This window comes from Cupressus sempervirens, chromosome 3 (genome assembly GCF_028749045.1).
Source record: "Cupressus sempervirens isolate cs-2001-9-10 chromosome 3, ASM2874904v1, whole genome shotgun sequence".
Lineage (NCBI taxonomy): Eukaryota > Viridiplantae > Streptophyta > Pinopsida > Cupressales > Cupressaceae > Cupressus > Cupressus sempervirens.
Genome location: NC_143120.1, coordinates 849,785,474 through 849,800,685, shown reverse-complemented (window position 1 = coordinate 849,800,685; position 15,212 = coordinate 849,785,474). Strand labels below are relative to the sequence as shown.

Below are 15,212 nucleotides of genomic sequence, written 5' to 3'. Positions count from 1 at the left end.
TATTTAAGATCGAAGATTACTGAGAGGGTGGGTGAATCAATACTCTATCATATTCAAACTTTTACCAACTTATCAATAAAGATCGACCAGATCAGATTTTAACGACTTAATCATTCACTACATGCATCTAATGTTAACTTGTGAAACTATAAGTAAAAGAACTCATAAAAGCATCTATACAAGACAAAGACACTGATATTTTTCAAGTGAAAACCCTTGGTCAAGGCGAAAACCATGGTGGAAATTAGTACCCACAAATAATTGCACTCTGTGCTCAGTAAAAGGCCTAGCCCTATTAGAAGCATACAATAATGTCCTGTTAGGAGTCACTCAGTTAAAGGATTTGCCTCTAGCCCTGTTAGGAGCTTTATCCTATCAGGACTAACCTTGTTCCAGGATTTCTAACTCAAGCTAAAGAGTCACCTTCTTAAGGGAATTAATCTTTAGACCTGTTGGGATCCTACTCACCTCATTAAAACTGGCCTGATTAAGGGATTTAGACTTGGGCAACCTATTAGAATTGAACAAGGAAAGTGATTTGGGTATAGTACTTCTCAATTGCTTGTATGTATCCAATTCAACTCAACATTTGCTTCAATTGTAGTAACTCAACTACAAGCTTGATCGCACACACCATTCTTGATTTACACACTGCTGCAACATTTTGTCATATAAATACACACTTCAATCTCTAAGGCAGCCACTGCCTAAACCAAAACGTATTACACTTGAATTTCACCTCAGGCCCACTAAAATGTATTATAAAACCCTAATCCAACCTTTACCAAATCCACACAACCACCGGTTTGAACTGCACATGAATTGAACAAAGAACATTTGGCCTTTCTCAGTTTTCCAAATAAACATGAATAATCTCAAGAAATTCAATCGCAACAACCAATGTATGAGCAATTCAGCATAACCCATTGATGCCACATTATCAGCCGACTTTATATTGCAAAAGATCCACCGGAGTTGGCCCAAACATTACCGGTTGAGGATCAAACATAAACTCTTCAAGTGTTCTTGCACTATCGCTGAGGATCAAACATAAGCTCTTCAAGTGTTCTTGCACTATCTCCTAAACATATTTCAATCGATCTAAAACATGTCTTCCTGTAAACCAAATCATGTGTGATTGTAACGATGATCACATAACTGAGTGTATATTGTAAATCCTGAATTACAAGACCACCATACTATTTTTTTGTGTCTGACGAAATATTATCAAAGTGAACAAGTACCTTGGTAATGATCATTAGATGTTCCAAAAGCATATGTAACTTTTCTCTATGTATTTTCCAAGCCTAAGAGGGTTTCTCCAAATTATATATGGTGTACCCATATGAAACTCATAATTCATAGTATTTTTTGTTTCTCCTGTCATCAATTAATTGTCATTTATGTGGGAATCCAAGATATGGTCTTCCCTAGCAGATTCCAAGCTGGTTGTGTCATGGTATTGTCTTTTGAATAATAACTTTTACAGCTTGATTGAGGCTGCAGCTGTTCCAAAATAAAATAATATATTATGTTGTGATTGATGATGGCTGCAGAAAAAGAAGGAAAAGTGCGGTAAAGTTTAGTTAAGACATGAATGTGTACCATGAAAAGAAAAAGTTTAGCATACTTTTGTGCCAGAACACACTTTCATAGCGGCTCAACAAAGTAGAATCTCTACTAGCAAGCAGAGTGGGTTTAACCATGGAGAAAATTCCATAGTTAAGCAGGCTCAAGCTGGAGTAATATTGGGATGGGTGACCTCCCGGGAAGTCTTGATGCTTCACCTCTGTGAGCATCACCTAGATCCAAACAGTGCTAAGTGTTCCATTTCTTTTCATGGGAGATGGATTTCACTACTCATGATACATGAGTCAATGAGTTTGACTCAAAATACTACATAGTTAAATCCTGATAGCAATATCACAATATATAAATAGTGACAGTGAATGCAAATTATTCCTGATCTTTTCCAATGATTTAAGAAATGTCATATTTTAATGAAGTCTACTCAAAATTCTGCTTGCAGTTTAAGTCTTATGAATTCTGGCAAACAGCAGTGCAAAAAGATGGCAGCACGGATCTAAATTTCCATCTAGCTTTAGCATTGATAACGTCCACCACGTATGGTATTAAAATAGAAGCACATCTGCAATATTTAATCATCATGTATCTCTCCCAGGATTAAGTTGGCTCGAAGTTCCAACCAAGCAGTTGTTTACCGTACAGGTAAAGAAGTCAACACATACAGACAATAATAGCAGAATAGCAAAATTATATTATTATTCGCAATAGTAGATGAATGATGCTTCACAATGATCCTAGACGGGATATAAATACTACTGCCGAACCTTCCCGAAGGAGTCCGTCGGCCACAATTATTCTATCCGTTACAAACTATTTATCGCCGGACCGTCGACTACAACAACACCGCCGGACCGTCGGCTATAGCACATCGCCGGACCTTCGGCTACAGAATACAAAATACCGCCAGAACCATCCAGTTGGCTAATGTTTACCGTACAGGTAAAGAAGTCAACACATACAGACAATAATAGCAGAATAGCAGAATTATATTTGCAATAGTAGATGATTTACAATGATCCCAGACGGGATATAAATACTACTGCCGAACCTTCCCGAAGGAGTCCGTCGGCCACAATTATTCTATCCGTTACAAACTATTTACCGCCGGACCGTCGGCTACAGAAACACCGCCGGACCGCCGGCTACAGGAACACCGCCGGACCGTCGGCTACAGAATACAAAATACTGCCGGAACCATCCAGTCGGCTAACAGCAGCAACCAAAAAAGAAACTTAAATGAAGAGGTAATCTGCCATGCCATTGAGGCACACCTTTAATAGTGTTCAACCATTAAAATAATCTACCCTTTAATAAAACTCATGGCAAGAACAATCCAAATCTTTTCCTAGTGACTTAAGGCGGACTCCATTTGCGGTTTGGTCATAAAGAATTCAGAGATAAGTTGCAAACATTGGCAGACTAAAGTTATGTCAATGCCAAGGGAAAAGTTGCAATAAGTGATATGATCTCCATCTGGCAGCAATGTGCATACACTGCCTGAGTTTAAAGTGTTAAAATTAGCTGAAGTATGGATATTTCCACCCAGATCAGAGAGAGGTTGAGGCATGACTTGAAGTGGACTTTTTCTGTGCTTTTGCCACATGTAATAACTGCCCAGTGTGGCTAAAATGAACCTGGCATGCAGAAATGACAGCTTAGCCATTTAAGATCTTCACAAAACATGAAAGCTTGGCTGAAGCTTAAAATTTCTGCACAGACTCAAATAGCTATAGCTACATTATAGAAATTCTCAGGAGGAAACATAACATAGCTAATTTTAAGGCAAGCCTAGGAATAAGGATAAAAAGTCCTAAATGTAAAGGAGGTGAACTTAAGTGGAACATGTTTCAAGTGTTGGATGTGGGTATCAGAATTTTCAACCTGTGACAGTATGAGACACAAGGTTTCAGTCACCTAGTATTTTATACATCAGCAAATACAATAATCAAAATAGCAAAACCAAAGTTATAATAAACTGTACTAACAATTCTTAGTGAATGAAAGATGGTAACATATTAAACTTTCAATATTCCCCGCTTCTCATGCATATATCAGCAGATTGATGATGGCTTGTAAAACTGAGTTTGCAGGGAAGTTTACAATTAGGGTTTCATACTTGGTGTTTTGTGATCAAAACCCTACTAATTAAAAGCATGTTTCAGCCATTTGTAAGAAGAAAATGGATGTGTTGCAGCCTTCATTGCAAATTTATATGGTAGCTTCCACATCTTTGTTAACAGTCAATTCAAAGGAATGTTCTATCTTAATTCTAGGGTTCAACTTTAGTTTCCAATGTTAAAAATATCCCACAAGTTTTTCCCCAACTTATGGATGAGTCAATGGTGGCTAGGACTTCAATACTTGTCTAGAAAATCATTAGTTCCAATGCAAAGAGTTAAATTTCAGAAGATGCTCATGTGCAAATTACTATTTTTCATGGAACCCATTTCCGCACTGGCTATTTCTGAAGTTCTATTCCATGCCACACATGAGGACCTATATTAATGCCTATTTAGTTGGTTCTATTTCTTTATATAGTTAGGTTTTATTTGATTTGGAAAAGATTTAAACTAAATTATCGATTCGGCTTTAGGGATGGATTCAAGTTCAAGTTCGGGTTCATGGGTTCAAGCAAAAAAAAAAATCCCATTTGGGTTCCTGGGTGGGTTCATGTGTGTGTGTATGCATTATATGCATCTGTGTGTGTGTGTGTGTGTGTGTGTGTATTATATATACCAAAAAGAGAGACGTGCATAATTGCAAAACTTAGTCATTTCATAGTATGAATAAATGTTGCTTGATCATTAATCAATGCCAAGTCTCAAAAATATAAATTAAATACCCGCTCATCAATCTATGTTCATGATTGTAAAGAAAATCATACATTGAATTACTAAATTGCAAAATGAAATTTCAAAACATAGCATAGTTTATCAAATAATAAAGTTTGAAACATAATGATAAATGGCAAGTGTTTGATAGTTTATCATTGATCATAGTATCAAATACCCCTCAAGGGTCGAATGGGTCATCAAACAATGAGGGACCAGTGGTTTCATCATGGGCTGCAACTATAACTAGATCCTCATAATTGGAACAAACAATCTCTACAACCTTATCTTAAAACTTGCAAAATAGGCACACCAAAATGAGAGAACAAATGAGAGATAGATGAGTGAAATGTTTTTTACTAGGCTCCTTTTAGGGTTACGTAAAAAATATTTTAAGTTGTTTTATTTCATTTGTTGGACCCTACTGCTGCGGGTCCTCTTGGGTTTGTCGAGATTCATGCTAGCAAGGACCTGGAAGGACACAGTGTTTGAAATCCGGACATTGCTTATACCCACAACAAACCCAGATGCAAATCCGAACCTGCGTGAACCTGGACCCGAATTCAAGCTTGACAGTGATAACCCTGCTTCATAGGATTTCAATGGTGAATTTTGTTCATTCATAGAATACACAATTCAAAATTTTTTTGAGAAATCCGATCCATGAATGTAAAAAAATTGATTTGATATTAATTGAGATAGACTATTAACGATTGTAGCTTCAATCAAATGATTCCAATCAATGAAATCAAATGTTTGAATGTCTATTTATATATTTCAATAAATATGAAAAATGATAACTATAAACAATTTGAAGTGTAGGAGAGTCCATAAAGCATCAATGAAAACAATATTACAATCAACAATTTAATCGGAAGGCGCCAAGAGATGCTTTCAAGAGTCCTAAAGCTTTTCTAGTTGTTGGATATCTCACTGTGAATCATAACACACACTCTTGTGCACATAAGATTGGTTGCTAAAGATTTTTGGAATCCATTTTGGAAAGTTACACAGATGGACATGAAGAGAGGTTTCTTGTAGTCTAGAATGGAGACTCTTGAATGATAAACATCATTCTTACATGTGCACACTATAGAGTTTTCCCTTGTTACCAATGTCGAAACATGTGCAAAGGTTGAGAATGGGAGGTTAGATCACAGAGATATTTGCAGAACATGGGAGTAAGAGTGCTATGTACAGATGGAGTCAGGGACTATTTAGTGGGTCCTGGGTTAGATCACAATCATGCATCTTTTGAACCAAATATAAGCTTTGTAGCCACAGCTCTCAGTGCCCCAAATCAAGATCACAATGATTCATTTTTTATATTCTCTCTTCAGATCATTGAAAGCACTCTGAAGCTTTTGCACAATGAAAGATCTTAAGTGGAGCCCATGAATGGTCAAGAGGAAAATTTTGAGGAGGTTGTTAAAATCTATGTGAAGGTGCTCATTGAAATGCTTGTAACATATGACTTCATAGCAGGAAGGCTCAAATGAAGCAAGGAAGCAGATCAACTAGAAATTGAGTGCAATGACATCAAGGCCTTGTACCCTGTCACCTCCATGGATGACCTCGGCGACATCACAACTCCGAACCTTACTTTATCCCACTTCATTTTGTACGACTATGTGGCACTCTCGCACCTGCATTAATATCTCCCTCTCTTGACCTTGTAGGCAAGTTTGATCATTCCATGGCAGTTGTTGGCAATACATTATCTATACATGAATATTGTTCATGGAAAGAGAATGAATATATAAGAAATGTCGCAAGGGTCAAAATCACAATAATGCATATAAACGGTGCATAGGTGTGCTTACCAATAAAGAGGAGGCAATAATACAGTATGAATATACTTCAAAAGTCGTCGCTCTTGGCCAAGGACCTAACATTATAATCTTTAATAGAGTTCGCGTACTCAAATCTCACTAATAGTTTAATCCATTCTAAGATGGTGTTTAGTACATGGGTTCATGGCCTACTTTGATATTGTCATGTCGTATTTGGTGTTTCGGATTGCAACCAAACTTTGTTTCTAATATAGATAATCAATTGTTGATGACATAATAAATATTCAGCAATTGAAGGGAATTAGTAAGACATGTCATCTCAATCATTCAACATTAATAAGATGTCTTGGGTATAGCATTAAACATTTCCATATACTCAATGCATCCCATTAATACTTGGCAATAGACTTTGTAGTGGGGAGACATATTCGTGTGATGTCAATTGGGTGACATGTGATAAAAGGTTGCTTTCAAACTACCATTCAATCCAATATTTCATTTGGTGCAAAAGATAAACACCAACAACAATAAAGTCATTAGAAACACTTTACCCAAATACATCTATTATTTAAGGCTATTGAGGATATCAAATAGGCCTTGACTATCAAATTAGATGAGCTCGGTTTGATGATAAGTACACAAGTCTTACTACCATTATATAAATGTGATGGTCTCTTCAAATATAGAGGTTGATATCATTCATGCATGCTACAAAGACGACAAATGAGAATCTATAAAAGGATTATTGATGACACCTGACAAACCTCATCGCTGAGCTACAAAAGTTGATGCAACGAGAATCTGAGGGTGCCCCTACTGGAGGTAATCTGGATCTCTGCAAATAAACACACAGCGGAAACACAACAGCAATGCATAATCTGAAACCAATTCTCAACACTTGATTCATATAAAAACTGTTTACATGCAATATGCCCGACTGTAAGTCCTTCCGAGTTACAGACAAATACAAAAAGCAATTACAAAACAGTTCTGCAAGATCCCTCAAGATACAACTCCACACTAATCCCAACTAGTCCAGATCCACACTCTGGTAGAAACCTCCAAGGAAGATCTCAACTTGTGCTCGCAAGCCTACCAAGCAATCTCCTTGTTTCCCAAGCCTCAGCTACTAGCCCTTCTCAAAGTTCGCTCCTACACTTCATCCTCTTCTCCAAGCTAGATGAACCTGCCCTCTGACTATGACTTCACAAAACCCCTTACTTATACCCAACTAAGCCACAAGTCGACTTAGCCCATTACAAATTAAAATAAACCCTTACATTAAATATTTGCATAAGCCACAAGTCGGCTACAACACAAATTAAATACCCATACACATTAAATGCCAAAAGTTAGCTCACGGACAACTTGGCAACACAAAGACCAAGAACAAACCGAATGTTAGATAAAACCATGCTGAGTGTCAGCATTCCACCAGACCTAACTGAGTTCCATCATAAGCAACCAAGCCCCTTCATTGACGGAGCTGCACAGGCAACACTACTATCGAGCTCCCAGTGCAAACCGGGCTCCCAGTATCTGTCGAGTGCCCCAAGCGATGTCGAACATCTTCATTAACCAAGTCACTCGGTTAACACAACAACCAAACCAACTCAGTATCGACCAAGTCACCCTTCATTTTTGACCGAGTCCTCCAACTCCAAGGTCAAACCACACCAACATGCAAGATTGCTAACCAACCAAGGATGCTCCTGCATAAAAAGTGAAGTTGAATGTTGCAAACTTGTTGAAGAAATTCAGAATACAAAAGCACATGAATCTAGGATGTTTCAAAATCATCAGTAATTATCGAGAGAAGAGGGTTCTCCCAGTAAGAGGAAGTCTAAGAGACAACCTTGGATGAGGAGATTAAAAAGTTGATGCAAGAACTCAAGCTTTAGAGTGAGGAACTAGAAGATATGCTTAAATTTACATCTAAGAATCTTGTTCATATTAATTTAGAGGGAGTAGACCATGTAAAGATATTTCCTCTAGTGATCAGAAAAAATATAGCAGTTAGACGATGATGATTTATGAGATATTCCATATGTTTAGACTAGAAGGCCTTTATGCGAATGCCTAAACTGTAGATGAATACCTAGAATGCTATTCATTCAGAGAACATTACCACTAAAAATCTGATTTTATCAACCAATATTTTCTCCAAAGTCTTCAGCCAAAGTAAAGTATGTACATTGGTGAAGACAAGCTTGGAGTTATGGATTGGAGTCCTTACTAAGAGGGAGATTCGACATCACTAATTTCCTAAGATGTACCTTAATGCATCCTTCTCTGTGAGAGAGAAGTTTGATGTGAAAAACCTTGTTTCGCCCTCTAGGAATATTCATGGTAGACCTACCCTCTGATATAGTTCACGGTGGATGTCATGTGTGAAAAGCACACAATTATACTAAGAGAGGGCGGAGGGTGAATCAATATAATAACAACTTTTGCAATTTTGAACTTTAATCCAACCAATTACTTCAAATATTGTAATGAACAATTAGGCACTTGAACACAATGACACAAGATTTATGTGGAAACCCAATGCAGGAGAAAACCATGACAAATAAATGATTTTATATAAGCATTGTTCTTTTACAATGTTTTGTAGGCTTTGACCTACTAGAGGCTCCAACCCCCATGTTTATGAGCACTAACTCACTGGAAGATCCAACACCCACACTTTGTAGGCACCGACCTACTGTAAGCACCAACCTAACTGGTGTCTTCGTGAGCACCAACCCACTACACTCAAATTGCTTCTCCACCTTGGCGATGTTGCTTACTCAACTGATGATGGATATAATAATTGCACAATTTCTTTACTTCAATCTGAAACTTATCTCAACATGGATTCTTTTCTTTCAGCACGAACACACTCCTCTCTCTTCTAGAAATCAGCATTCAGTGATGAAATATCTTTATTTACAATATTCTCTTCTATGTATAAATCAATCTCTTCCTAAAGTTAGCCAATAATTTTACTCTTCTATATATATGTTTACAAAAGTATATTTATATATATAAAAAAAAATTGATTATATCATATCTTTCATCAACACATTTAGTCTGTTATATGTATATACTCTTCTCTTTTTACAATTCACACCTTTTTTAACTTTTATGCATATATATACTTTTACATAAATCAGTTTTTATATAAGTGTATTGTTTTTATTCGATTTTACTGTTCATTCACCACTGACTGCTATCTACCACACACTCTTACACTATATATTTTATATTCAATCAGCTTCACATATTTATCATATAACAATCATGCCTCTTGAGACAAAGAGACATCTCTTCTCATAGTCAAACCTCTTGAATGTTTAATTATTTTCCCTGCTCTTAATAATTAGTTTTGAATAATAATGGCACCTTTCTATATTATTCATGCTGACTGACATGAAATGTATCCTTGTTAACTTGTCCCCTTGTTCGATAATAGAAAATAGTGAACGCTGGCTTTCTTTACTTGTCAGTCCTTCATTTTAATCACACCCATTCCTTTTAATTTATTCTTTGCTCATTAAATCACCGTTGTTGCTTTTACGCGATCCTCCTCATTTTCACACTGCTGACCACCATATTTTTAATCACACCTCATATTTTCATCATTAGATATAAGATTATCAAGATCCTTTGACAACATCCGATCTCTCTATGATGTCATCTTGAGGGCGAACAACATGCATAGTTTATTTGAAGGGTATACGATAAAGCAGATTGCTGGTTTTTTGGTTAAGTTACATACCAAAAGATTAGAAATGGAAAGGAATTCGGAAATTACCTAGTGCGGTAAATCTTCAGTCCCTTAGTCTGCTCTGGTCTCGTGGACGTCATTAAAAGGCATTCATTCATTCATTCATTTGTTTTTAGTTGCATGTAAAATCTTTTATGATAAATCTGATACGTTCTCATAGAAATGGCAGTAAACTAAACTCCATTTCGTTTTCAATCATCATACCATAGTCACTTTTTGATGCACGATAACAATGTTTAAGTCCTGGAAGCTTTGTCATTCTGAATGCTTGATAGCACCAAGCTTGAAGTGGCTATGCATATTGCAGCAGGCTAAAACACCTGATAGTATTGTTGTCCGTTTTATAACGAATATCTTGTGATCAAAGATATCTTTACATTTGCCACACCTAATATTACCAATGGTGTAATATATGTCTGGTGTTTATCCTCCCTAGCTAAGAGGGAGTGTTGATGTTTGGTAGCTTCAATTGGATAAACCTATGAATATATATAATTATATATGAGATATAATTTATATATATTAGTTATATTTGAGATATGATTTTATTATTATGTGATAAATATATATATATATATATATATAATGTGAGAAATTATATATTGTTATTATATTAGAGAATTTAATACGATGATATATATAATTATTATTATGTTAATGAATGGACATGTCCCATGTCTACTCTTGACCCTTTCTCTATTATAAATTTTGGAAAGAATATACCAAGAAGGCAATTCAATTACATCTGCAGCGATCCTATTAAAATTAACATGGTATCAGAGTAGGCTGCAAATGTGAAGGAATATGTGGAGAACACTTGTCTTAGAAGAATAAAGTTTTCATCAACTTTGAAGTCAAATGAATCCTTTGTTCATATTTGAAATCGTGGGTACCCTACAGAATTGACGAAGGCATGCGAGCAATCACGATACGATCAAAGCAGAATGCCAACTTGACACTTAGCAACTAAAAAGTATACCAAGGCTTGAGAAATCAAAGAGAAAACACAGCAAGCTGGCACTATGTGTTGGCATAGGCATAATTTAGCTGACATCTCTTATATATTTGGAGAGATCAAGATTGGGCGCTATCCTAAGTGCATACATAATTATGGTTGCAAAAATGAGAAGCTATAGTCGGTGATTCTAATTCCTTCTTTCAATTATCTACAAGTGGAAAATATACAGGGAACCTAGTATGGAGGAATTCCATGGTTTCTTCCAAGTGGTGTACCCAAGTCGAGCAAGCATTCCTCTGAAATAGACTCACAATCAATGGCTATGTTTGGTAAAACTTGTGTGACAATGCAATCAAGCCTTGCCTATCTGCGTGGATGGTTCAAAGTCTATTGTTGGCACTTGTTTGATCAATATCATCAAATACATGGCATTTGGGAAGATCCCTACTAACCGTGTCACCACCAATGTTGATAGTGTCACCACCAATGCTTACAAGTCTTTGCTGTCAACCATTCCACAGATTCCCCCCTCGTGTAATGCTAGTGATTTGCAACGGTCTCCCTTCGATTTACTATGCTTTCATAAACTGACATTTTGCAAAGCACGACATTATCATGCCGAAATGGGATCAACGAGCATTCTTTTCTCCAATCCCACATAAAACTGAGACTTTACGGAAACATGGTGCGACCAAATTTGGAGTGAAGGAAAGTTTAAGGAAAATGTTAATAAGAGCGAGGAATAACATTGTTGTTATTTTCTGTTACATGATAGTAGCAACAAGCAAAGTACAAAAGAAGAGCATAAATTTATATACTAGAAATCAGTGCTAGGAGAATACACTGTCACGTGATTGGATATTGAACATCGTGTTATACAATGAGAAGGATTGGAAGATAACTTCCCTCATTTTTCTCACTTGCAAGACGTACAAGTCAAACCTTAAAGTGATTGTCTATTTGACATGTTTGGGATGCCATTAAGCACGTGGTCAACACATATAATGAGAGAATAAGAACAAACGGATATACCATGGTAGGTAAAATATGGGAGATAATTCAAATGGTGAATAAACAAATACTAAAATCAGGATAAATCAAGCCTGATTTAACCAAACTCAATGTTGACATGGGTGATGTGAGTTGAGATCAATGTTTATCATGTGCAACAAATGGGGCTCACCAACACGTGGCATAGCAATGTGTATTGAGTGACATAAGTATTTTCTTATTATTATATCATTGACATAAGTATTTTCTTATTATTATTTACTTTTGTAGTTAATCACTCATTTATATTTCTATACTTACTATAAGAGCTATTTGCGTTGAACTTTTCCTCCGAATTTGTTCTTGCAGGAAAAAGAGAGATGTTGACATTTCAGACAATCTTGAAAAAGAGGGAGCAGATAGAGGACATGATTTAGTCAACCTTTGGTGATCTTGATCATATTGATTCAAACGGAGTAAACCATGTCAAGATGGATTCTCTAATAATCAATTGTAGCAGTCAAGAGGACTGTGATTCATGAATATACTTCGTGACCATGCAATTATAATGGGCCTACCCCTATGTACATCATGGGGAAGTGATGACTTCCAAATGATGTCACTTGTATTTGCAGAAGTTACTGTAAGGTGACAATCTTACAATAACTTGTATCATGAGATCTAAATTTGAGTAAATGGTGAATGTCTTGCATCTCAACATTCTAGGAGGCCATTACTCAAAGAGTAATTGGTGAATATCATTGATATTCTGGAAGGCCAATACTCTTGATATCAGATGTGATATCAAAATCTGTTGAGTAGTTGGTGAATATCATTTGATATTTTGGGAGGCCAATACTCTTGATATTTAATTGTGATATCAAACCTTATTTGGGTACTTGGTGAATATCATTGGTATTTTGGGAAGCCACTACTCATGATATCAGATGTGATATCAAAACATTTTGAGCACTTGGTGAATATCAAATGCTGATATTGTGGGAGACCAAGACTCGTGATATCAAAATAACGAATATCTTGTGATCAAAGCTATCTTTAAATTTGCCATATCTAATATTATCAATGGTGTAATATATGTTTGGTGTTTATCCTCCCTAGCTAAAAGGGAGTGTTGATGTTTGGTAGCTTCAATCGGATAAACCTATGAATATATATAATTATATATGAGATATAATTTATATATATTTGTTATATTTGAGATATGACTTTATTATTATGTGATATATATATGATGTGAGAAATTATATATTGTTATTATATTAGAGAATTTAATACAATGATACATATAATTATCATTATGTTAATGAATGGACATGTCCCTTCATGGGACATGTCTACTCTTGACCCTTTCTCTATTATAAATATAAGATCATTGTCTTTGGAAAGAATATACCAATAAGGCAATTCAATTACATCTGCAGCGATCCTATTAAAATTAAAAATATGATTGCCTTTTCAAATGGGTAAGCCATAGTATCGCACCGCCTTTGTTTACTCGTACTTCCATCATTGATTTCAATCTTTTGGTGTCTTGTTCCTTGTATAAATCATGGCAGTTCTATGTATACTCTTGCCTCGATCAACCTTTATTTATTTGATTGTCACTACCTCCATTCTTAATTTGTGCTTTGTTGTTCTGTAAATCTGATACTTGTTCACACATCATAGCATAGCTTTCTTGTCATTTCATGTTCATACCTTTGACATTGATGATAGTTGTACAATCAATCTTCTCCTTGCCAATGAAGCCCTTTGACATCAATGACAATTCTTCCATCAATGTGAGTTATTGCATGATCTTGTGAGAACTTCTTGAGAGTTGATGATCTTTCAATAAGTTTACTTGTTGATAAGTAGGAGAGATTGGTTAACTTTACTTGTTGATAAGTAGGAGAGATTGGTTAAGTGTTAGCTTTACTTGTTGATAAGTACAGAGAACTTCTATGAGCATTGCCTAGACCCAATGCGTGTTAAGTGTTCCATTCATCCTCATGAGAGCTGGGTTCTGTGAACCACTACTCATGAAATATGGGTCAATGAGTTTGAGTCAAAAAATACCTACATAGTTAAATCCTAATAGTAATATCACAATTTTTCTTATGGTTATTATTGTAAGATGACGGTCTTAATAATAGTTTAACCTGCTATCATGATGGATATCATTTGGTTGATATCCCTGGAGATCATTATAGTACATGTTTCTTATGTAATCTTTGACATTGCATTGCTGAGATATGGCATAGTATATACTATGAGACATAGTATTGGAGACACCGTGTGTAGATATTTTCCTTGGTAGGCATTATGAGACTTGATGCTAGCGCACATACTTAAGAAAATATAAGTACGGTGAATATCTTATAAATGATATTCTTGTATATACCATACTTTGATGATAGTGTAAGGTAACATCTAAATAATGGATGTGTTAATATTCTTCATCTCACCATCTTCTAGAAAATCATATGGAGATGATATTTCTTTCTCATTACTCGAGAGTTTAGTGCATTGATCTAATGGAAAATTCTCCCTAGCAAAGCGTTAGTGTTAATACTGTAGCTTTAGTCAGATTGATTTGATCAAGAGATAAACTGTTATGATTACTAGCTAACCATGAGCAGATATCAACCATGTGGAGATACTATGAGACATAGTATCACTAGAGACACCATGAGCAAATATCTTCTCTAGTAGACATCATGAGATGTGATGTCAGTGCACATACCAATAAAAGATATGAGTATGGTGAATATCATATGGTTGATATTCTTGGATATACCATACTCCTGATGTCACTGTGAGGTAATAGTAGTACATTGTGTTGTTTATTTGGGTAGAAATTATCCTCTCTAGCTAAGAGGGAGTGTTAATGATTGTAGCTTCGATCAGATGATTACAGTCAATGAAATCAAATGTTTGAATGAATTATTGGCCTTAAACATTTGATATCCGTCACTATCATTATCATAGAGTAGTATTATTATTATATATATATAACATTGAGTAAATATTATTTGTGATATATGTTAAAGCAATAACTACTATGAGTTAAGATATTAACAAGAGACACATCTCTATGCGAGACATACCTCTGAATATCATATATATATTCATTGCAAGAGTAAACTTGAAATGCACAGAAATTAAATAAGTGTCATTACAAGTTACAGTAGTGAATTAAAAGATACATGTGATTTTGAAATATTGATAAACACAAAGAAACAAAAATAATCCATTACTTACTAGTCAAAGAAAATATTCAC

General features: G+C 35.5%; 1 protein-coding gene across 2 annotated transcripts in view; it reads right to left on the bottom strand.

The window, feature by feature from the left end:
- The window catches only part of LOC149569439 (uncharacterized), a 263,359-nt gene that overhangs the window by 70,848 nt on the left and 177,299 nt on the right, over positions 1 to 15,212 (bottom strand). The window lies entirely within an intron of this gene.